At 44.0% G+C, this 22,393-nt stretch overlaps 1 protein-coding gene across 2 annotated transcripts in view; it reads left to right on the top strand.

The window, feature by feature from the left end:
- Positions 1-22,393, top strand: part of RAD50 (RAD50 double strand break repair protein) — a 230,493-nt gene that overhangs the window by 6,415 nt on the left and 201,685 nt on the right. The window contains exons 1-2 of one of the 2 annotated variants that reach the window (XM_049116046.1): positions 4,209-4,363; positions 6,357-6,459. The gene's annotated coding sequence lies outside the window, so the exon portion shown is untranslated. Of the gene's footprint in view, positions 1-4,208; positions 4,364-6,356; positions 6,460-22,393 lie in introns of those variants that run through there. The other variant, XM_035696870.2, reaches the window with a different exon arrangement.

Genomic DNA, 22,393 nt, shown 5'->3' on the forward strand with positions numbered 1-22,393 from the left:
ATTTGTCAAACGCTCTGTCTGTACCTGGTGAGATGATCATCTGTTTCCCCCATCTCAATTTTCCATCTATTATTAGGGTGAATAATCTTAGCTATTGTAACAGTCCCAGCATTTCAAAGGCTTACACCAGGAATGCTATTTATTTATCTCTCATGATGCAGTCCAAGGATGTTGGTGAGATAGTGGACTCTCCTCACTTAGTTGTTTAGGAACACAGTCTCTTTCCAGCCAGTTGCTTCCCCATCTCCTTGGACCTAGGTCCTTCAGCAGGTTCTCCATGATGGCCAGAGAGGACACAGATCACTGCTCCTCACGTTCCATTGGCAAGGACTGGTCACACGATCCCACCTACTTATAAGGTGGCTGGGAAGTTTAATGGCATTCCCAGGAAGGAAAGGAGAACAGAGAGGTGGTGAGCAATGGTAACTTCCTCTATCATCTGTTAATGTAGGGAATTACATTGAGAGATTTGCTGACTTTGAATCATTTTTTATTATTTTATCATGACATATTCTCAACATTTTTTTGCATTCGATTAGATAATAATTTATTTAGATATTTGGCATCCATGTTTTTAAGTTAAACTGGCCTGTATTTTTCTTTTCTTGGACAATCTGTATTCCAAGTTTCAAAATTATGGTAAATTTAGGTTGGGTAATGTTTCCTCTTTTTTTAATTTTCTGTAGTAATACATTTAAGTAAAGATTGTTCCTTGGAAGTTGGTAGAATGTTCTTGTAAAACCTTCTAGAACTGAGACTTTATGCGGAAGAAGTGTTTTAAATTACTTCAGTTTCTCGGGATCCCTGGGTGGCGCAGCGGTTTGGCGCCTGCCTTTGGCCCAGGGCGCGATCCTGGAGACCCAGGATCGAATCCCACATCGGGCTCCCGGTGCATGGAGCCTGCTTCTCCCTCTGCCTGTGTCTCTGCCTCTCTCTCTCTCACTGTGTGCCTATCATAAATAAATAAAAAAAAAATTAAAAAAAAAATAATAAATTACTTCAGTTTCTTAAATGGCTATTCACATTTGCTATCATTTTTGTGCCAATTTTGGCAATTTTTCTGAAAATCTTGATTTCTGTGTTTTCAATATGTATTGTCATATAGTTATTTAGAGTTATACAGTTATTTATAGTTATGTAGAATAATATAGCTATATTATGTACATATATATTATTCTTTTATAAATTGTTAAATATCTGCTATATTTGTCATTTCCTCTTTTTTTCATAGTCTTTTTTTCCCATCTTCTGTCAGTTTTTCAGTTTCTCTGTGTTCAAATCCTTTGATTATGATGAGCACTGAGTAATGATGTATAGAATTGTCGAATCACTATAATGTACACCTGAAACTAACATAACACTGTATGTTAACTACTGGAATTAAAATTTAAAAACTTAAAACTTAATTTAAAAATAAAATTTAAATTTAAAAAAAAATTAAAGAAATACTTTGGGGTTTGTTAATCACCTTTATTTTGTGTCTTCTATATCTTCTGCTTCATTGATTTCTGCCCTTATGTTTTTTATTTCATTTCTTCTTGTTTCTTTATATGCAATAGCATACTCTAATATGCTATTTGTAAAAGTTTCAAACAACGTAGACACTTGTAAAGTAAGAAAGAAAAGCCCACTCCTGTCTCTTACAATCGCACTCTTTATAGGCAACCACCATTACCAAGTTGGTGTTTTTCTGGACGCTTTTCTCTTATATATTTGTCTACAACTTTTCCAATTAGGGCAATTAGATTGAATGTTTTGGTTTTTTAATAGTGGAATTTAATTGATTTATATTTATCAAGAGTTCATCCTTTTCCTTTTTTTTCTTAAGACTTATTCTGTATTAATCAAGGTGTCTGTTTCCATTCCTTCCTTCCTTCTTTTTATTTAGTGACTTGGAATTCTCTATCTTATGAGGAGCCCTCTTTAATTTCTTAAGCATAGACAAACTTATGTTTTCCTATAAATACCAAATATTAAACAGAATCTCTAATGTCCTCCCAAACATAAGAAACTTTTTTTTAAAGATTTTATTTATTTATTCATGAGAGAGAGAGAGAGGCAGAGACACAGGCAGAGGGAGAAGCAGGCTCCATGCAGGGAGCTGATGTGGGACTCGATCCCGGGACTCCAGGACCACACCCTGGGCCAAAGGCAGGCGCTAAACCACTGAGTCACCCAGGGATCACCAAAACTTTTTAAAAAATATTTTGTTTATTTATTTGAGAGAGAGTGAGGAAGAGTGAGCACAAGCAAGAGGAAGGGCAGAGGGAGAGGGAGAAATAGACACCCCATTGAGCAGGGAGCCTGATGCGGGACTCAATATCAGGACGGTAGGATCATGACTGAGCCATAGGCAGATGCTCAACCAACTAAGCCACCCACACACCCCATGAAACTTTGTAGTATGTTCTTAATTCTCTCCTCCTCCCCTACTTTCCCTCATAGGCACATACACACGTAAGTGTCTGCCCAGGAATTACTGAAATAATCTGGAAACTTCCTGTTGTTAATTCTTCATGCTTCAAAATACACTTTCCTTTTTTCTATTTTATTAATCTTTTGTTAACAATTGCATTAATCCATAACCTATTTCTGCAGTTGCCTATCACATAGGATAGGAAGGTTCACACATATGTTTCTTTTAGAGTTTTCATTGGCTTTCTGAATATTTTTAGTGATTGGTATGTCATGAATAATTCTTCTCTGGCTTCCTTATTTCTCAAAAATCTACTTTGGAATCCATGCTATTCTGGTCCTTGTTTGACCTTTGTTGGCACAAAAACATTCTGAAGTATTTGCAAATGCTAGTCACTTCCTCGTGTTTTACTGAGTTTACTTTTAGCTTAGTTAAACCAAGAGCAATATCAGTTTGTGTAAACTTAAACCACTAACTGAAGGCTCATGTAATGGCCCTGCCCCAGGGTTGGAGACTGGCTAGAGAAATATGAAAATAGCTTTGAGAATTCAGCTGCTGAATACCTTATGCTAAAAAGCTTAACATTTTAACATTTTGTTTATAATACTTAACTATTTGAGGGTAAAGTACAATGAGCACTGTCACAGTGAAACTATGGTAAAACTAACTCGGATGGTGTTTATCAAAAGCTTTTTATTTTTATTTTTTATTTTTTTTACTTTTTTAACTTAGTTTTTTTTTTTTAAGATTTATTTATTTATTCATGAGAGACAGAGAGAGTAAGAGAGAGAGGCAGAGACATAGGCAGAGGGAGAAGCAGGCTCTTCACAGGAGCCGATGCAGGACTGGATCCCGTATCCCGGGATCACGACCTGAGCAGCTGCCCAACCACTGAGCCACCCAGGCATCCCTAACTTAGTTTTTTAAAAACTAAAACTTTTTTGAAAATGGTTATTTATTTATTAGAGAGAGAGGCTGCATGCCTGCGCAAGCAGGGAGAGGGGCAGAGAGAGAGGAAGAGAAAGCCTCAAGCAGTCTACTCCGCTGAGCACGGATCCAGACATGGGGCTTTGTCCCAGGACCCTGAGATCATGACCTGAGCCAAAATCAAGAGGCTGTTACATAAATTTATTTGGAAAAGGAGTAGAAAAAAATAGTTCCAAACAAGTTATGTCTGGATGATTGAGACTACAGATTTTTGTGTTTTCCTATAATAAACATATATCACTTTGTTACCAGAAAAAGTGTATACATATATCTATATATCTTTTTTTACATATATCTATTTTTTAAATTAACCTGTTCCAACCCTAATAGGACTGCTTAGCATTTCACCATCTGCAGGCACTCCTGGGTGCTCCCATGCTCCTGGAACCCAGTGAGGTCCTGGTAGCCTGCTACAGAGCCAGAGGGGGATAACATCCTCAAGCCTTCCCTGTCACCTCTCCATTCAGTCCAAGATATTTGGTCTTGGTGGGCATATAATTATTCCTTTGGAGTAAAACGGAGGAGTATATACAAAATAGTTTTAAATTATTTCGATTGCCTTTTCTTCCCAACAGCCCTTTTAGGCAGGCTCACATCAGGATCCCACTTTTTCAGTGGGTTTGGAGCATTAAATATTAGAAGTAGATGCTGAAAGGGGTTCTCCTAGGTTCTTATTTATTCTCATACTATAATTTCTGTATTATTCTACATGGCCGTGAAATTTCTGTATGTTAGATATAATCATGGTTCTGCATCACCTGGGTTGGGGGTGCATATATTTAAATTTGGATTTCTCCTTTCTAGAATTACAGAATCTCTACTGAGAAGAAAAAAAATGTTTGCTGCAAGGCCTAATGCTTGGCAGAAACAATTGCTACCATTTGCATCGTAGAATTCTCAAGATGTTACTTCTTAGAGCTTGTTCCTGGAAACCTGAATTCCTTTGTGGGAATGGAGTTGGTAGGTCTCTGTTGAGTGACTAAATGCTATCTTTTTTGGAGAGTGGTCTTACAGCTCTGGTGTAAGCTTTCTCCTTCTACAAAGGAGCTGGGCTCTGCCCAGGGCCAGCTAGCTAGGTCCTGAGCCTAACAGAAGCCTGTTGTGGCATTCCAATAACATCTGCTAGGTTGTAGTAAGACCCTTGACTGGCCAACTCTTCCACCCCTCCCGGGGTCCTTCAACTCCTCTCCACCCCTATTGCCACTACTGCTGTGATTCAGGCAGTCACATCTCTTGCCTGGATAACACAGTGACTTCCTTCTGGTACCTACCTCCCCTTACCTCTTGCCTGTTTTTTCACGGAAGCCAGTGTGTGTTAATCTCCTTATTGCTGCTGTAACAAATTACCACAAAATGAGTGGCTTGACTGAAACAATACAAATTTATTATTTTACAGTTCTGAAGGTCAAAATCCTAAAACTAAAGTTTCAGCAAGGCTGTGTGCCTACTGGAGGCTCTGGATGAAACTCATTTTGCTGTCCCTTCCAGTTTCTTGAGGCTTCCTGCATTCCTTGGCTCATGGCCCCTTCTTCTGTCTTTAAAACCAACAAATCTTTCTCACACTGCACTGCTCTGATGCTCCTCATCTATAGTCAAGTCTCTCTGCTTCCCTCTTGTAAGGACACTTATGATTACATTGCACCCACCTGGATAATCCAGGATAATCTTCCCATCTCTAGATCCTTAATCACATTCTGCCATGTGCCTCTTGCCATGTTAGGGAACACATTAGCAACTTCCAAGGATTCAGACATCAGCATCTTTGGGAGGGCCATTATTCAGCCTATCACATAGTGTAGCCTTTTAAAAACACACACATCCAGCCAGATTATTCATCTGCCTAAAATTCTTATGTGGTACTCCAGTCCTCTGAGGATGAGGGCCTCTCCGGGGCTGCTGTGCAGGGTTCCTCACATCCCTTCTGCACCTCCCTCTGCCTCCTCTCTATCTACTCAGCCTCTGGCTTGCTGTCTGTGATCTAGCCTTTGTGCATGGTATGCTTTTTACCAAGGATGTTTCTCCTCTCCTAACTTCATTCCAGGCCTTCCTGAGGCTCCGGACAAGGTCAGGTCTCTGTAGGATGCTCATAGTACCTGTGTCACTCTGCTGTCACGCTTACCGAGGTTGTTATACCTTTGCATTTATTTAACTGGTCATTTGATTAATAATACATGCTTCTCCTATGTGAGTAAGTATCGCATATGGGCTGGGCCCATGTCTGGTTTTTGGCCACTGTTGCATCCCAGCACAGTGGCTGGCTTATGTATAGTAAGTATGTGGGGATACATGAATAAGTGAATGAATATTAACAGCATTGTCATCACCCTCTGTCCCCTTTACCCTGCTGCTGCTTCTGCACAGCATTTATTGCCTCTTCTCTTGTTGCTTCCCTCCACCAGAATGGAAGCCCACCAGAGCAGAGACTTTGTCTTTTGGGTTCATGCCAGGTCCTAGAGCAGTGTCTGGTCCATAACAGGAACTTGATAAATGGGAGATGCAAGATATGCAGGATGCTCAGAACCTCTCACAGAGCTTCGTATCTGATCCCTCTTGGAAATGAGCTATTACCATGTTCTTCATTTTAATTATTCATGCTAACTCAGTAATCAGGCAAATCAGCAGAGACCTTTAAAATGTTCAATTTTTTGTGAAGATTAAATGAATTAATAAATGTAAATCATTTAGAGCAGTATCTGGCACATGGCGAGCCCTGTGTGAGTTTGCTTGGTGTTGCTGTTAAGAGATGTTTGAGTCCTTAATAGTTTAGAATTTTTACTATGTCTATCACAACTCTGTGGTGGAATCACAAATGCAGAACTGAGTGGGTTCTCCCTGCACCTGGATACACCCAGCTGTTCCAGCTGCCTGAAGACAGGCCCAGGGAGGGTGGGGGAGGCGATTAAGGTGGATGATTTAGTCCATAACGTTGTGCTTTTTCTTGTTTTGCCTGCAGATGGCAGCACGCCCTGGACGTCTCTGCGCTGCCAGTAGTCCTGAGGCAGAACCGCAGAGAAGCAAGAAAATGGACTCCCTTCTACAGTCTGCAGTGTGAGCATGTGTGTGAGGACTGTTTACATTCTCTTTCGACCCCATTTGTCCTCAAGAGACGATAATTCTAAGTGTCATATTTGGGAGTAAGGTACTTGCTGTCTGTAAAGCTAAAGGCAATGCACCCCTTGTTGTCATTGTAATGAGAGGTCTAGGAGAGACCCTCTCCTCCGTCCCTCCCTGATTTTCAGCACCTACTTCCTGCGATGATGTTTCTTCCTTACTACTTGCAATCTCTATGACATCCTCCTTCAGTGTCCCCAGTCTCTTTTTGTAGGGAGCTTGATGTCGTAGTTCTTCGCCCTACCCTATGCCAGCTTTGCCCCGAGCTTTTGTGTGTCAGATACTATGCTGTGCGGTTTCCACCTCCTTCAGCCCCCACAAAAACCTGGTCAAATAGGGATATTACTCCTTTGTTATAAATGTGGAACCAAGGCTCAGAGGTTAAATTATGTCCAGAGCTCAGATGTAGCAAGGCAGGATGGCAGCCCAAGATCTCTGGAACTCTTGCCTCTTATCAGAAAATGAGGCTGGCCACCTCAGGGTAGAAGATGAATCATATTTGTTCTTGTAGACCTGAAAAAGGAACAAAGTAAAACTAATGGAAAACAAAATTATAGTCCCTAAACAACCTCTCTCTCTGAATTTAGCATTTTAACTTCACATAATCCTATTTTTCTTTCTTACTTCTTTTAACCTGAATTGTTGGTACACGAGTAAAATTTGCCTTTGTTGCTGTTTGCCTTATGTGAATCCTTATGTGCACCATTCCGTGTACCACTTGACGTGAGGTAGTTTTGTGGTTCATTTGGAGGACCTGTGACCTCCATAAATTGGTAAAGTTTGAAAAGTGTCCAAGTGTGAAAAGTCTTCTGTGCCCATCTGAGGATCCACATGCTGACAACCCTGAGCGCCCCAAGCAGGACTCTGTCTCAGCTTAGCTCTGATGACTGGTGCAACCAAAATCTTAAATGTTGTCACAATCAGTTATTTTATAAACCCGGTCACTCTTAAGTGCCTGCCCATATCTGACCATTTTAAAATGCTACAGTTAAAACGGGCCAGTTAAAGAAAAGCTGTCCTTTGCCCGTGGGGGGTATCTTCTTGAGCACTACTTTGGGGTACTTCCTCTCCAGCCACTCAGGACAAATAGCCTCAAGGACACATTCATTGTGGATGTTTCAGACTGATAGATTTACACAACAGTCACTTGCAAAAGCAACAGTCACTAACTTATGTGAGAGACTTTTTCCCTTGTCCTTAAAAAAAAAACAAAAAAAAAAAAAAACCAACTTCATTAGGCTATCGTTCTCATACCATACAATTTATCCATTTAAAATATATGATTGAATGGCTTTAGTGTATTTACAGAGTGTATGTCCATCACCAGAGTCAATTTTAGAACATTTTCCTACTCTAAAAGAAACTCTGTACCCCTGGATTGTCCCCCACCTCTACTCTGCCTTTTTCCCCCAGGCCCCCCGCCCCCAACCACTCACCTGCTTTCTGCCTCTTGTAGGTTTCCTATACTGGTCATTATAGAAATAGCGCCACAACACCTATGGTCTTCTGTGTCTGGCTTCTTCCATTTCGCACGATGTTTTCAAGGCTCATCCATGTCACAGCATGTGTCAGTACTCCATTCATTTTCATTGCCAAATATTCCATTGTATGGTTATACCACTTTTGTTTATTCATGCATCATTTGGTGGACATTTGGGGTTGTTTGCAGTTTGGGCGATTGTGAACAATGCTGTGAATATTTTGGAGTGCATTGCATGGGCCTCATTGGGTTCTGTGACTCTGTAAAACTGTGAGGAGCAAGTCCAGCTTCTAAAAATTTGAGAGAGGACAAGAATCATGTTGACGTTGTTTGTAATTTTAAGGGACAGTTTCTTTGCATAGACATAGATTTGCATTTAGAGTGATTAACTGTATAACACAAGGTTACACCCAAAAGGTATTTAGATATAATTCTTCTCTGTATCACTTGAGTCTTCAAGTTCTAATGTTTTGCTATTCTTATTTTAAAAAAGAACAAGAAAGATATTTGTGTTGGTCCTGAGGTCTCACTTGAAATGATGTGGAATTAGTTGGGTGGCAGGTGGCAGAGGGACTTTTTTTCCGGGTACATTTGGCAGCTGGGTGGGTGAGGTGGAGGCAGGGGCCGAGAGAGGAAGAAGGCAGGAGGAAAATCTGGGATGATGTGGGCCACACATCTGTTCTTCTTATAGCTTCCCTGTGGCCCACCCCCATGGCCACAGGGCACTGACAGGTCATGCTTAGTGTGGCTCTTGCTTGGTATCTGGGTGACGTGCTTCGCAGCTGAGTACCTGTGGGGTCTAGTTTCACTCTGCTTCTGACTCACAGAGCTCTGGTGTTGGGCTGCTGGTTTTTAGTAAAAGCAGGTGTTAGGAAGAATATGTTGAAGGACAGATCAAGCCCCCAAGGGACTCTGATAGGTGCAGTACTAAAAACATTTCCGGGCTGTTTGTTGTGTGTATGTATGTGTGTGTATGTGTGTGTGTTTCACATCACTTAACAGTTTTCAGTTTAACTGTGTTTTCCTTCCTGAAATCTTTAAACGAGGTTAGTCCTTGTGATTTATTCTATGCTTTTTTTTTTTTTTTTTTTTTTTTAGGGAGTTCCTCTGCTTCTCACATCTGGGTTTGAGTTAGAGATCATTTTTTTTTTTCTTTTCAAACTGACCAAGCATGCAGAAATAGGAGTGATTTGAGTTTGCCTCCAATTTAACTTACTTCTTTATCTTTATTTTTCTTCCCTTGGGACATGAGGGAGTACTAGGGGGCGTTTTAACTGAATTTCTGACTCAGGTGAGTCAGCAGGAATTTGTTATTTATTATTTAATGCCTGATGGGAGACACATAGTAAGAGAAGAGACAGTCACCCTCAAGGATCCCACCTTGTGATTTGAGAGTCAAAACTTTGTTCCCTGGGTGCCTGGGTGGTTCAGTCAGTTAAGTGTCTGCCTTGGGCTCAGGTCATGATCCCGGAGTCCTGGGATGGAGCCCTGCATTGGACTCCTTGCTCATCAGGGAGTCTGCTTCTCCCTCTGCCTGTGCCCCTCCCCATCACTCGTGCTCTCTCGCTTTACTTGCTCTCTCTCCAATAAATACATAAAATAATAAAGAAAAAAAAAAAGAATAGGAAATAAAGCACCTGGCTGGCTCAGTTGGTAGAGCATGGGACTCTTAATCTCAGGGTTGTGAGTTTGAGCCCCATGTTGAGGTATAGAGCTGACTTAAAAAAAAAAAATCTTAAAAAAAAAAAAAGAATAGGAAGTAAAGACTTTTGAACAGGAACACGAGCTTACTACTGTTTCAAATAGAGATTTTTATTTCCATTTTACACCTGAGAAAACCAGTGCTTTTCAAATATCTTCTTTTCAAATAATTCTCCAAGGTCACGTAGCCAGTGGAGCTTGGATCCACCAGACCCCAGAATACATATAGGTGTGCACTGCTCTGAGTCTTCCAGCCAGTTCCGCCCCATGTCACCCTGTGAGGCTATACGTGACTGCATTTGTTTGTCAGCGTCACTCCCTGGGCTGAACCGGTTAGGGGAAGAAAGGGGACTTTGGGTAAGTCACTTCCCAGCCTGTCTGAGGCCCTGGGAAAGCAGGGGCCGGCACTCAGCCAGGCCCCCTTGGTCGGCGCAGCAATAGTCCAGGCACGTTCCCAGGGCGGCAGAGACCTTGCAGGGAATTTTGGAGCTACAGGTCCCCGGGCAAGTCTTTTCCTCCAAAGTGGGAGCCGCAGGGCTGATAGTGATCCGGGCGGGGTGACAGCACAGCTGCAGCCCCAGCACACGTTGACTCTTGTTACGGCCCTGCTCCTTCAGGGCAGGCAGGAGAACATGAGGATTTGGTTTGTCCTGAAGTTTTTTAGTCATTCCTTCCCTTGACCCTTCCTAGAGTATTCTGCAAATAGTTAAGCACCTACAACGTACCAGGTGAACTTGTGACAATGAACAGAACAACCCAAGGCCCTGGATCACCCTTGCTTGACCCTTCTGGTCTCACCTGTAGAATTTGGCGAGTCATAGCATTCCTATCCAAAGGGAGGGAGGGAGGAAGAAAATGACTTAAGGGTCTCTCCCTTCTTGGCAGTCTCTGATTCTGTAGACAGGATTCCACAGAATGTTCTTAAAGGGATTAGGACTATCCCTTAAATCATGTCCAAGGGTTTGTGAGTTATATTTGTATTATGCAACCTCTGCCCCTTCCTTTTTTTTTTCTTTTTCTTTCAAAACACTTTTGTATCTGTCCTTGATCTTTATTTTTTTTAAGATTTTATTTATTTATTTGAGAGAGAGCACAAGCAGGAAGAGGAGCAGAGGAAGAGAAATAAGCAGATTCCCCACTGAGCAGGGAGCCCAATTCAGGGCTTCAACCCAGGATCCTGGGATCATGACCCGAGCCGAAGGCAGACGCTTAACCGACTGAGCCACCCAGACGCCCCTGTCCTTGATCTTTATAAAGTAATTCTGTATGTCACAGTGGACATGGTACGGAGACCCAGGTTCAGCTTTATTAACCATGGTCTGTGGGCATGCTCCCTAACTTCCCTGTTCCTCCACAGTTTCCTCATCTACAAATGGAAAGGAAAATAGCTACCTCTGAGGGCACTATGAGGGTAAATGTGACAATGTTTCTAGCACAGGGCCTGGCTCAGAGTAAAACTTCAGTGAATGGTAATTACAATGATGATTATATATAATTATTCCCATATAAAAGAAAGGAAAGCCTTAGATCAGGGAGGGTAAGTGACTTGCCTGATAGTCATGTGGAGAGTTAGAGGCAAAGCTGGAAATAGGAGCCAGGGCTCATGGGGTCGGTGGCCAGTGCTCTCTCTCCCCAGGATTCATTCTAGTCTCTAGAAGGAAATGTTAGTACACATGGACAGTTCTTTCTGAGTCTAATCCCCTGGTAGATGGTTCTGGCTTCTGTAGGGGATTTTGTAGGGGATCAGCACTCAGGACTCTCGATCCTGGGCATTGGGAGCCCCTCAGCAAGGGGCACCTGTGATACTAGTGGACAGGAAGCCTCTCTTTGTTTTCTGAGAAGTATAGGGAGCTCGAGGCTGTGTGCTTCCAGTGCTCTCCTGCTTCCGCCTTGCCTGCTTGCTGGCCAGATCCTACAGAAGCCCCCTGGGGCTTCACAGAGACCACGCCTGGCCTGGGGTGGGCACTGGGACAGGCATGCACATAGCAGGTGAGTACTCCAGAATTCTCCATCCCTGAGCAGAGCCAGTCGTTACTATGGTGGGAGGACTTTTAGGCTTCAGCCTAGGAATTGGGTACAGGAGGAATCTCCTTAAAACCCTTTGGAAAAAGAAACACTACTTTTGCCATTCGGGGCCAGGGTGGCAGACACCCTTTGCATACAGCTGCCCCACTCACTCTGTCGCCAGAGGACTGTTCCCACTGGTCTTAGGTACACAGTGGTGGCCCTTGCTCCTGGTGAAGGACAATGATGGATTGCCCAGATGGGTTTCCCCAGGAAATGGATAGTGCTTGGAATTTTGCTTCAAATGGTCTAGCAAAGTGGAGAAGGCCACAGTCGGTCAGGCGTGGATTTGAATCCCAGCTCTGCTTCTTCGTGTGTGGGGCTGGGTGGGACATGCTTGGAAAGTTATTTAGCCTCCTTGGCTTTCAGTTTCTCCATCTGTAAAATGAGAATACCTACCTCACAGGAATGCAGTGTGAAACAAATAAAGTAACCTGTGTGAACGTGGCACATGCTAGGCCTGGGGTGGCCCTCATTCCTGTCATTATTATTAAACACATCACTGGGTCCCACTAGTATATGGGTGGAAACCGCTTTCGCGTGTGGCTCAGCCTCAGGGAGCCTGTGCATCTGCCATGACACAGCAGACCCCAGCTTCACAGGCTGATTCCAGAGCCCTGCCTTGCCTCCCCAACAGGGCGGTGGTTGACTTTGGTGGCCTTGAGAGATCAGGTCTTGCTCTGGCCTGTCCCCCAGCCCCCTTTCTGGCCTGAGCTGCCCCAGAGGGAACATCTGCCCTACCTTGGATGCTTTTCTGAGGACACTGCCGATCCTCCTTTGGTAGCCATTTAGGAGTCTGTAGCAACAGTGGCTTCTTCCTCATTTCCCTTGCAGTGTCTGTTTCAGGCCCATCCATCCATCATCCAGAGTAGTTAGGGACTTACTCTGAGAGTGTGCTCAGTCCTGGGGTGGACAGGCAGACAGCCTGATGATGTTCCACAGGCATGTGGACGGTGAGGCCTTTCTGCCTCTGTGATTGTGGAATGGAGCATTCAGCACCAGTGTAGCCAGACAGTGTCCCCACCTTCCTTCCACCTGAGTCACCAGACCTCAGCTGGCTCCTTCCTCCCAGGTCTATTTGCTGGGCTCTGGGAGTGAAGAAGTGGCCTGGGGGCCAACTGGGTGACTTGAGGAGCTGAGTGGCTGTATCCGGCCTGGCCTGCAGTCCCTGGGGTGACTGGTGTGATGGGTGGGGGTGGATCTGCTCCAACCACAGCAGCCACTGAGGGGTTATTTAGGGACTTTGAAGCCTGAGAACTAACATGCCCCCTGGAGGTGCCTTCATACAATGAGCATTAGGCACCCCTGTGTGCCTCAGAAGACTATGTGAAAACAGCCACATACGTGAGTTGGTCTAGAGCTGCCTCCAGCCCAGGGGGCAGGGCTGCCAGTAGCCACCAGGGAGCTCCACTGTTCTCAGAAGGATCTGAGGCTGACCAAGGAGTCAGGCTGGCTGTGTTGCTGTTTATCTGAGCAGCTTCCATGACAACCAGGAGATAAATACCTGAGGTCAAGAGAAGCCTGGAGCGAGGTTAGGTGTCTGAATAGATGGGACCTGTACTGTGATTTGGAGACCCTTACGTGACCAATCTTCCAGGTGGCCTATTCAACATGCCTAATTAGTTTTTTAGTTAATTAACTAATTAATACCCCACCCAATTCCAGAGAGGATTCAAAGTGGCTCCATTCAGCAGATGCCCTAAGTTTGCTCTTGGTGAAATGTTGGGGTTTAGGCCCCACATGATCATTTACCAGCTGCCAGCTCAGCTCTGAACTCCCAGGTTGGGCTCCCTGAGAAGGACAGCCTTTGCAGCTTCTGTAATCACCTCCTGGTCCCTTTGCAACAAGTGGCTCTGACACCTTCCTGCCTTGAGGCAAATCATGTGACTTAAGAGAAGCAAATCTGACCTCAATTACCAGGTGCAAATATCACTCACTGGGAGTAACCGGGAGGCCAGCGCCCCTGGTTGTCTCAGCCTCTGGCGTTAAATATTAAGAGTGCACTGTTGAGGGTGTGATAAAGGCTGTCTCTAACAGTTTATGATTTCCAGTAAACCAGAGGGCTTCAAGGAAGGGCCAGGGGCAGGTGAGAGACTCTAGGCCTGGCCCTCCCCTGAGCTGGCAGAGGGATGTCTGCAGGAATGGGAGGAGCAGGAGCAAGGAAAGCTTCTCAAGGCTAGCCTTGTTCCACAGCAGAGCCAAAGAGCCACACTGCCCTGCCAGCATGAAGCAGGGCCAGTTTCTGCACCCAGCCAGGCAGTTATGTGCATTCTTGGGGCGGTTCTAGCAGGGAAGGAAGACGTCTGTCAGAAGCCACTGTGCCTGCTTCCTGCTGGGTGCCAGGCCAGCTAGGAACCTTGGACACATTCCTCTGTCCGTCTGGGAAGCGGGCAGCTGGAGCTGCTCTCACAGAAAGCTGGAGGAGCATTTCTAGGATGAGGGGCCTGCAGGCTCTGGGCCCAGATTCCTCAGCATCTGGCCAGAAGGAAGCTATAGGCAGGCAGTATACCCCACCTTGGCCTGTGAAGGGACCTGAGGTCCCCCTTCCACCTTCCAGTGCCATGAGGTAGGCCTGTCTAAGTTTCTCTGGAGCATCTAACCCAACAGCATAGATGGAGGATGTACATCAAATTAAATCAGAATACAGTAACAGTAGTTTGCATTCTTTTTTTTTAGATTTTATTTATTTATTCATGAGAGACACAGAAAGAGAGAGGCAGAGGCATAGGCAGAGGGAGAAGCAGACTTGATGCGGCACTTGATCCCAGGACCCCAGGATCACTCCCTGAGCCAAAAGCAGATGCTCAACCACTGAGCCACCCAGGCATCCCAATAGTAGCTTGCATTCATTTAACAAATATTTAATGAACACTTTGCTGTGTGGCTCACAGTGTGCTAGATGCTGAGCATAAAGCCATGAACAACCATCCCTGCTCAAATGGAGCTTACAGTCTAGTGGTGAAGATAGGAAATAATACATAAATAAAATTTTCACAGAGAAAATAAGTAGTGTGTAGCAAATTAAAATACACTAATGTATAATCAAGTGACCAAGAGACTCCTTTGGATAGGGTGGCCAAGGATGGCCTCTGAGGAAGTGGCATGTAAGAGAATACCGAAAAAAGAAGAGAAGGACAGAGGAGGTGAGCAGTCCACAAGACTACCTGTCCTGATTGCTGTTGGGACAGGAAAGCCAGAGTGACAGCAGGAAAGGAAGGCTGTTCTAGAACATATAGCTGACCTAACTTAATGCTTTGTGATTTGTAAATTTCTTATCTTCTGAATTGTGCCCTAAACATTCATTCAGGAAACTGTTAATGCGTGCCAGGCATTCTGCTGGACATGGTGAAAGCAAGGTGGACATATCAGCGTCTCTTCTCAAGGCTGTTGAGTCTGTTGTGAGAGGTAGGACAGGGAACCAAGATAGTGTGGGAAGTGCTGTGGGTTAGAGAACCAAGGAGGGGCTTCTCAATCCCTGTGGGCCTTAAGGGAAGGAGACACTGTATATGAGGCTCCCTGGAGGAGGTGACACTTGAGGGGTCTGGGAGTGACGTTGAGCTCATCTGTTCCAGGCAGAGAGAGAGGCCCATGTGAGGGCTAGGAGGGGAAGGTAAGCAGATGTGAGAAGAACGGCCCGGAGCCCTTACCACACATCTGAGAGTACCTTGTGAAGTTCTGAGGGGGCCAAGTGAGTGGTGGTGGGCAACGGCTTAAAGAAAGGACGGCTGAGGTTCAGGAGCTCAGACCACTCTCTGGGCCTCCCTTCCTACCAGGAGCCATCCCATGGGAGGACCAGCTCCCCCTGCAGCCATTTTCCAATTCAGAATTGAAGAATCACCTGAACCAGGCACCCAGATGGGAGCGGGCAAGTATTTGCACATCCATATGAACACATTTGACTGCTTGGTTTTTTGGAGGGAAGGGAGCACCAAGATAAAATCTGTTGATCTAGAAGTAGGAACAGAGTTTTGCGTTTAGGGCAGGAAGATCTTTGCAAGTCTCACTAGGCTTTCTGGCGAGTCTCAGTAGGCTGTAAAATTGCGAAGACTGTTATCACATCCCAATAAATGCATAATATGATCATAAAGTAGATAATGCTGTGTTTATTCCAGCCTGATATGGAACATACAGCTTTCTTTCCTCCTTTCCTCCTGTCTTCCCTTTTGTTTTCCTCTCTTGTTTCTAACCCCCAGAGCCCCTGGTAATCTTCTTTACACACTTATTACTCCCTCAAAACTCTCCGATATAGATAATCACACTTAATTCCTGGGAGTACATTCAACCTATTGAAAACCAGGAAGTAAGCAGTAAGTTAAAAAGGTAGGCACAAGGAGAGAGGGAGAGAGGCCAGAGTCCAAAATTAATCAGTATTTATTGAGGATTTGTGGACTTGCTATATGTTCAAGCACTGTGCTAAGCTCATCACATTCTCTGTTTTGTTTAATGTTCCCCAAACCTCTTCCATTTGCCCCATCAGATCTGCTCTGCACTCACTCCCCCTGCTCTGTGCACTGGGAGGCTGACCTGTATGCGATGTATCACCATATACCTTGTCTCTGGCTTTAGGCTTTGGCTGATGGGGAGCAGTGGCAGGAGATGAGTTGATATAGGAAAAATAGGTCAAGAATTTATTCCCCTGGATCCACATCAGGTCATTACTATACAACTGCATCATCCATGGGAGCCCACAGCTCCTACCAGACACCCATTCTGATGGCCTCTGGACTCCCTTACCTCTTCCCCTCCTTCCTCCCTTCCTCCACGCTTTCAGGCTGGAGGTGGTAACAGCTCCACACTGTTGCTAACCTGAAAGTGCTCCCCTATCTCTTGTTGGTTTCCTTAAACCTTTCTAGGCTGAGTAGGCCATCTGTTTCCTTTAGGACCTTGACAGTATAATAAACTTTGTATTCACCCCATTGCAAGACAAGGAAGGTGAGGCTCAGAGAAGTTTAATAATTTGTCCAAGGGCATACAGAGTAAAGGGTATAACTAAGACTCAAATGCAGGTGTTCCTGATACATGCAACTAAGGATGTGTACATTTAGTCATTACGTCCCCATTGCTTCCCATGCACCGGAGACCATCTCCCCAGACGCCACTAAATATCTGCTTATTATTTTATCTTGTTTCCCAGTCCACAACCATTTAAAACAAGCAAAAATTAGAAGTGCTAAAGGCAGGTTTTCTGGTAAATAGTGAGAAGGACAGTCTGCAATGGAGAAAGGCATAGTAATGATTAAAAATAGGCTTAAGAACTTCAGAAGCCTTTAGGCTTCACACTGGCCACGTCTTCTGTGTGTTCTGAGGGATGGCAGCATTGACACTACAATCCTCTGGGGCTGGAAGTATAGTTCTGAATTTACCAAAAGAGTTAACTCGGGGTTGCTTAATTCTCCCCAATACTGGTTTTTATTTTAGTGGTCAGTTTTCACGCTTAGTTTGTAACACCCCAAGCACAGGGCAGAGGTTTTTTTTAGTTCTGAAACTGCTGATTCAGTTTGCATGAGGATATTACTTTTTAAGGAACTTTCAAAAACACCTAAAATTTAATTGTAGCCATAGCTTAGTTAGAGAATCCCTGGGTGAAGAATTTTCTCCACTCCCTAGCATTTACAGAATCTGACATCACTTGGGCTGGAGGGAGACTGGGGAGAAGGGCCAGGCACCATTCAGTAGGTGGGAGGGCCTTTACCCTGAAACTCTCTCCATGGGCAGCTGTATGGAGGTTGTTATAAGGACATCACTTCCTGGCTGTCCCCTCAGTGGCTCATCTGGCCAGTCCTTCAAGATCATAGCTGGACAAAACCATAAGATGGCTACTTTACATTTATTTGATTATTGTAAGTTTGGCTCTTTAAAAATCCTTTACATTTGTATTTATTTTGTTAATTCTCTTCACATGTATGCTAGAACGTGCCAATTGCTTTCCAATATCCATTCTCCCCTTCTTTCTTCATAACAAACCCAGTTTTGTTTTTAGCTGAGCCCTTTGCCAGCCAACTAAAAAATAGTGTTCTGGGCTTCCTTGTGGCTAGGTATAGCCATGTTACTAAGTTCTGGCTAGTGAGATATAAGTGAAAATATCATATGAGACTTCTAGGAAGTCACCCAAAAAGGAGAGGGGTGTGTCTTCTACTCCATCTCCCTTTCTCCAGCCTGCTTTCTTAAATAAGAACACAATGGGGATACCTGGGTGGTCCAGTGGTTGAACTGCCTTCGGCTCAGGGCATGATCCCAGGGTCCTGGAATCGAGTCCCATATCGGGCTACCTGCATGGAGCCTGCTTCTCCCTCTGCCTATGTTTCTGCCTCTCTCTGTGTGTATGTCACTAATAAATAAATAAAATCTTTGTCACTAATAAATAAATAAATAAAATCTTTAAAAAAAAATAAATGAGAGCACAATGACTAGGGCTCAAGCAACTAACATGGACTGTGAGAAGTGTGCCCTAGGGATGGGGCAGAATGAGTTAGAAGAAGAATAGGTCCCTAATGACTTCTGCAGCCACCATACCAGCCCTGGACTGATACCTCTGGGTGTGTGTGTATGTGTGTGTGTGTGTGTGTGTGTGTGTGTGTGTGAGAGAGAGAGAGAGAGAGAGAAAGAAATACACTCCCATATTTGTTTAAGCCAGTGTTCTTTTCTGTTATACGTAACTGAACTAAATTCTAACTAATACAAAATGTTCTGTTTTTCTTCTGGAGCATCTTTTTTTTCATTACTGATCAGTGTTCTTTACATAGGAAGGATATTTTCTCTGTAAATGTAATTATTATTCTCCCCATTTTTGCTTGCTTTTTGATGTTGTAGATGAGTTTTATTCTTAAAGCATAGGTTTTTTTATGTTAAAATTTCTAGAGTTTTATTTTTTTTTTAACTTTTTTTTTTTTATTTATGATAGGCACACAGTGAGAGAGAGAGAGAGAGGCAGAGACACAGGCAGAGGGAGAAGCAGGCTCCATGCACCGGGAGCCTGACGTGGGATTCGATCCTAGGTCTCCAGGATCGTGCCCTGGGCCAAAGGCAGGCACCAAACCGCTGTGCCACCCAGGGATCCCAATTTCTAGAGTTTTAAAATGTGATTTGCTCGCATATTTAAAGCCCTTCTCCATTCAGATCAGATAAATATCCACAAATATTTTCCTTTTTTTTATGATTCACTGTTTATACTTAACATTTTATCCATTGGTGAGTGCCTTTGGTGAGCTTTGAATCTCTTGTAGGTCATGAGTTTCTAAACCCAAATAGTCTCCTGAGCTGTAGGACAGACAGGAGCCAGTGTCACCTCTCGGATACACTACCTGTCCTGGCCTGAGCCTCCTGAAAGTCAGTGCACTCAGCACATATGCTCACTCCTGTGCTTTTCCCCACTCTCTCCTGTAGGTTTCCTGCCTGCCACCAAAAGATAGACTTTGAGCTTCTTTGGGGACTTCTGTCTTCACCATCCTGTGTTCAGCTTTATTCCAGCTCATTTTAAATTCCTATTTACCCAGACCAGGCCATTGACAGATTTCCTGAATATCTCATTTTTAAAAATTATTTGTTCTCTTGAAAGGCAATATGAAGAATTTTTAAAAATCTTTTTCTAAGTAGACGTGGAGCTTTTTTAACTAAAATTTTGTTTTCTGATAAGAGAAATGAAACATGGGCATCATCTAAAAAATCAGGAAATACAGAAAATCCCCAAACACAATAAAAAATAAAAGCTAGAAACTCTCTCTTACTGCTACTTTATAAAAACACAAAATATAGCCTTGTATGATGATGACAGATGGTAACTACACTTAAGGTGAATGTAGCATAACATGGAGAGTTACTGAGCTATTGTGTTGTGTACCTGAAACTAATGTAATGTTGTTTGTCAACTCTACTTCAATTTTTAAAAATGCATAGAGTAAAAAGCAAAATCCCTATTACCTCAAGGAGTAACCTCTAATAACAGTGGAAGTATCTCTTTCTGGATTTACTTATAAAACAAACAAAAGACACACATGTGCACAATGTTGTTCATGAAAATTCCATCATGCTATATATTTGTTCAGCAGCTGGCCTTTTAAAAATAGCAATATAAAAATAAAAATAAAAATAGCAATATACTGTGTACCTCTTTCTAAGATAGTACAGAGGGACCTACTGCCTAGTTTCAAAGGCTGTTTGGGATTGTTCACTGCATGGATGCACCATTATTTCCTCTTCCCTCCTGTGATGAACATGGAGTTTCCAATGTCCTGTAACTATATGTGAGGCCGCTATAAACATCCTCATCCTTACACTTTTATGCATTTGTGCCAAGGTTCCTATCAGATTTCTAAGATTGAGACTGTTGACTGAAAGGGTACATAGTAAATTACACAGGCTGCCAAAACCTGGTACCAATAAATGCAGCATCCGTTTAAATGGTCCTTACACCATACCACTCCACCTCTGCCCCAGTGGTTGGCTCCTCACTCTGTTGCTGGATTACTTTTGTGACACTCAGATCTGACCGCACCTTCCCCTGTTGAAGAAATCCCGATGGCTCCTCCTTGCCAGTAAGACAGAGCCCGGACACTGGGCATTCATCCAGAGACCAACCAGTTCGGTCCTCTCAGAGGCACACACCCAGATGGAATCTGGAGTGCAGGGGACTTATGGGGGTACCACTTGTGAAAGATAAAGAGAAGGGGGCAGAAGTAGGCAGACAAACTGCAGTAGAGGTCTAAGATCCTCTGACTGTGATGCAACGTGGAGATTGTCTCCGCCAGCCCAGTTGGGGGCTCCACTGCAAAGATTTCCCATGAAAGCAGTCACTCTGGGTAGAAACAGACAAGCTCTAACACCCTGCCATCATCTGCCATTAGCTAGAGGTTTCCCAGGAGAGAAAGTGACCTTGACCTGAATGGTTTGGCAGATCCTGAAGTTGCAAGCTGTCACTCTGTGTAGCAGCTTTTCTCAATGGCTCTTGTCCGTGCCTGTCATGAACCACAGCCTGCCTTTTACCTCTTGCTCCAAGACCCCATGCTCTGGCACCACTGGCCTGACTACCTGCCATACCCCCCACAACCAACTGTCTGTAACCCTGACCTTTGCTCACCCAGTTCTTTCTGCCTGGTGTGCCACTCCTCCCCAGTTATTCCCATCAAAATCCTCATGTGTTTTCAAAGCCCAACTTAAATGTCACCTCTCTGGGTCACCTTCCCTGATCCCACCATGCAAAATTAATTGTTCCTTGCATCTATGGTGCTATTTGTAGGTTCATAGACTTGGAGTGTTCTTAGCTAATCTTTTCTCAGAATCTTGTCCCCTCGAACCTCAAAACACAGCACAGCAAATGTTGGCTGAGTTGTTCACCTGCCCCTCTCATGGCACCTAGAAGCTGTGGAGCTCCACCTCCTGGAAGGGTTGAAAGCACACAGTCAGTGGTCAATAAATGTTGAATTGCTTGGGCCTCACATGGACAGGGAAGGTGGGCAGAAGGTCTTGGGGAGAGGGTGTGTACTGTCATTGGGCATCACCTATCTTGGTACCAGGTCAGAGTTTCAAAACTAGAGCACATCTTCCTCTGTTCATACATTCTGCCATGATTTGGAAAGACCCCAAATTTTTTTAAGTCATCATTTTATTGCCTCTGGTCAGCAGATGGGAACTTTTGGGGGGCTTCCCTTTTTCAACCACATCTTTAGGAGTTGGGATTTTGCATTTCTTCACCACTCATTCTCCTTATGGGCATAAGAAGAACAATTATTAAGACCTGGGATGAGATCTCCCAGTCAGATGAATAATTATTTTTTGATTGGGTTTTTGTGGAGTGATGGGATTGGGAGGGATGGAAATATTTTTCCTCTTTCTCTTTCCCACATCCACCAATTAAAGAACTCCAATGGGAGGGGACCTGTGGGAAATGGCTGAAGATCTCTGGAGCGGCCACAGTTGGGCCGACATCAGAGCTTGGTAGGGATGAGGGTGGGCAGAGAGAAGAGAAAGAACTCCTGGCCCAGACTCACTACCCTCCTTTAGATGTCCCTTAGCCACTATCCCTTCGCTAAAGGAGGCTGGGGCTGGGGTGGCCACACCCTCTATTCTCTCCTCAGCTTCTCCAAACTGTGGGGTCCTCAGAGGACACCCTAGGGTTTTCTTATCAGAGTGAGAGCCATGTGCCTCTGCCTTCTCTAGTAGTGTGTTCAGTGCAAGTATCAGCAAAGAGGTTCTAGGCTGAGGTCTTGGCTGTTGGTGTTGATTTGCAGTGGTTATGAATTCTTAGAGCTTTGTGGTGTTAGGAAGCCCGTTGTAAGCCCAAGGTTCTTATCTCTGTGTTCACAGGCTTATCTTCAGAGCTTGTTGAATCCACCCTCTCCCCTCAAGTGGTATCAAATAGTACATTTGGTGAAGGCATAGTTCTCATCAAATTTTTTTTTTTTACCAGTAAAGTCCATGATCCAAACCACTTCTTTAATCCTAAGAAGAATAGTCTTTCTAATTAAAAAAAAGAAAAAGAAAAAAGGATGTTTTCCTATGAAAGCCAGATTCTAGTTGGATGATGGGCACTGAGTAGTGGAGACACCAGGGTGATTCTAGAAAGAAGCCCAGATCATCATCCCTCCCATGAGCTTTGTGTAATCAGAATCTGCGGTTTAGGGACCCTATGGATTAGGTCA

The sequence above is a fragment of the Canis lupus genome, chromosome 11 (genome assembly GCF_003254725.2).
Source record: "Canis lupus dingo isolate Sandy chromosome 11, ASM325472v2, whole genome shotgun sequence".
NCBI lineage: Eukaryota > Metazoa > Chordata > Mammalia > Carnivora > Canidae > Canis > Canis lupus.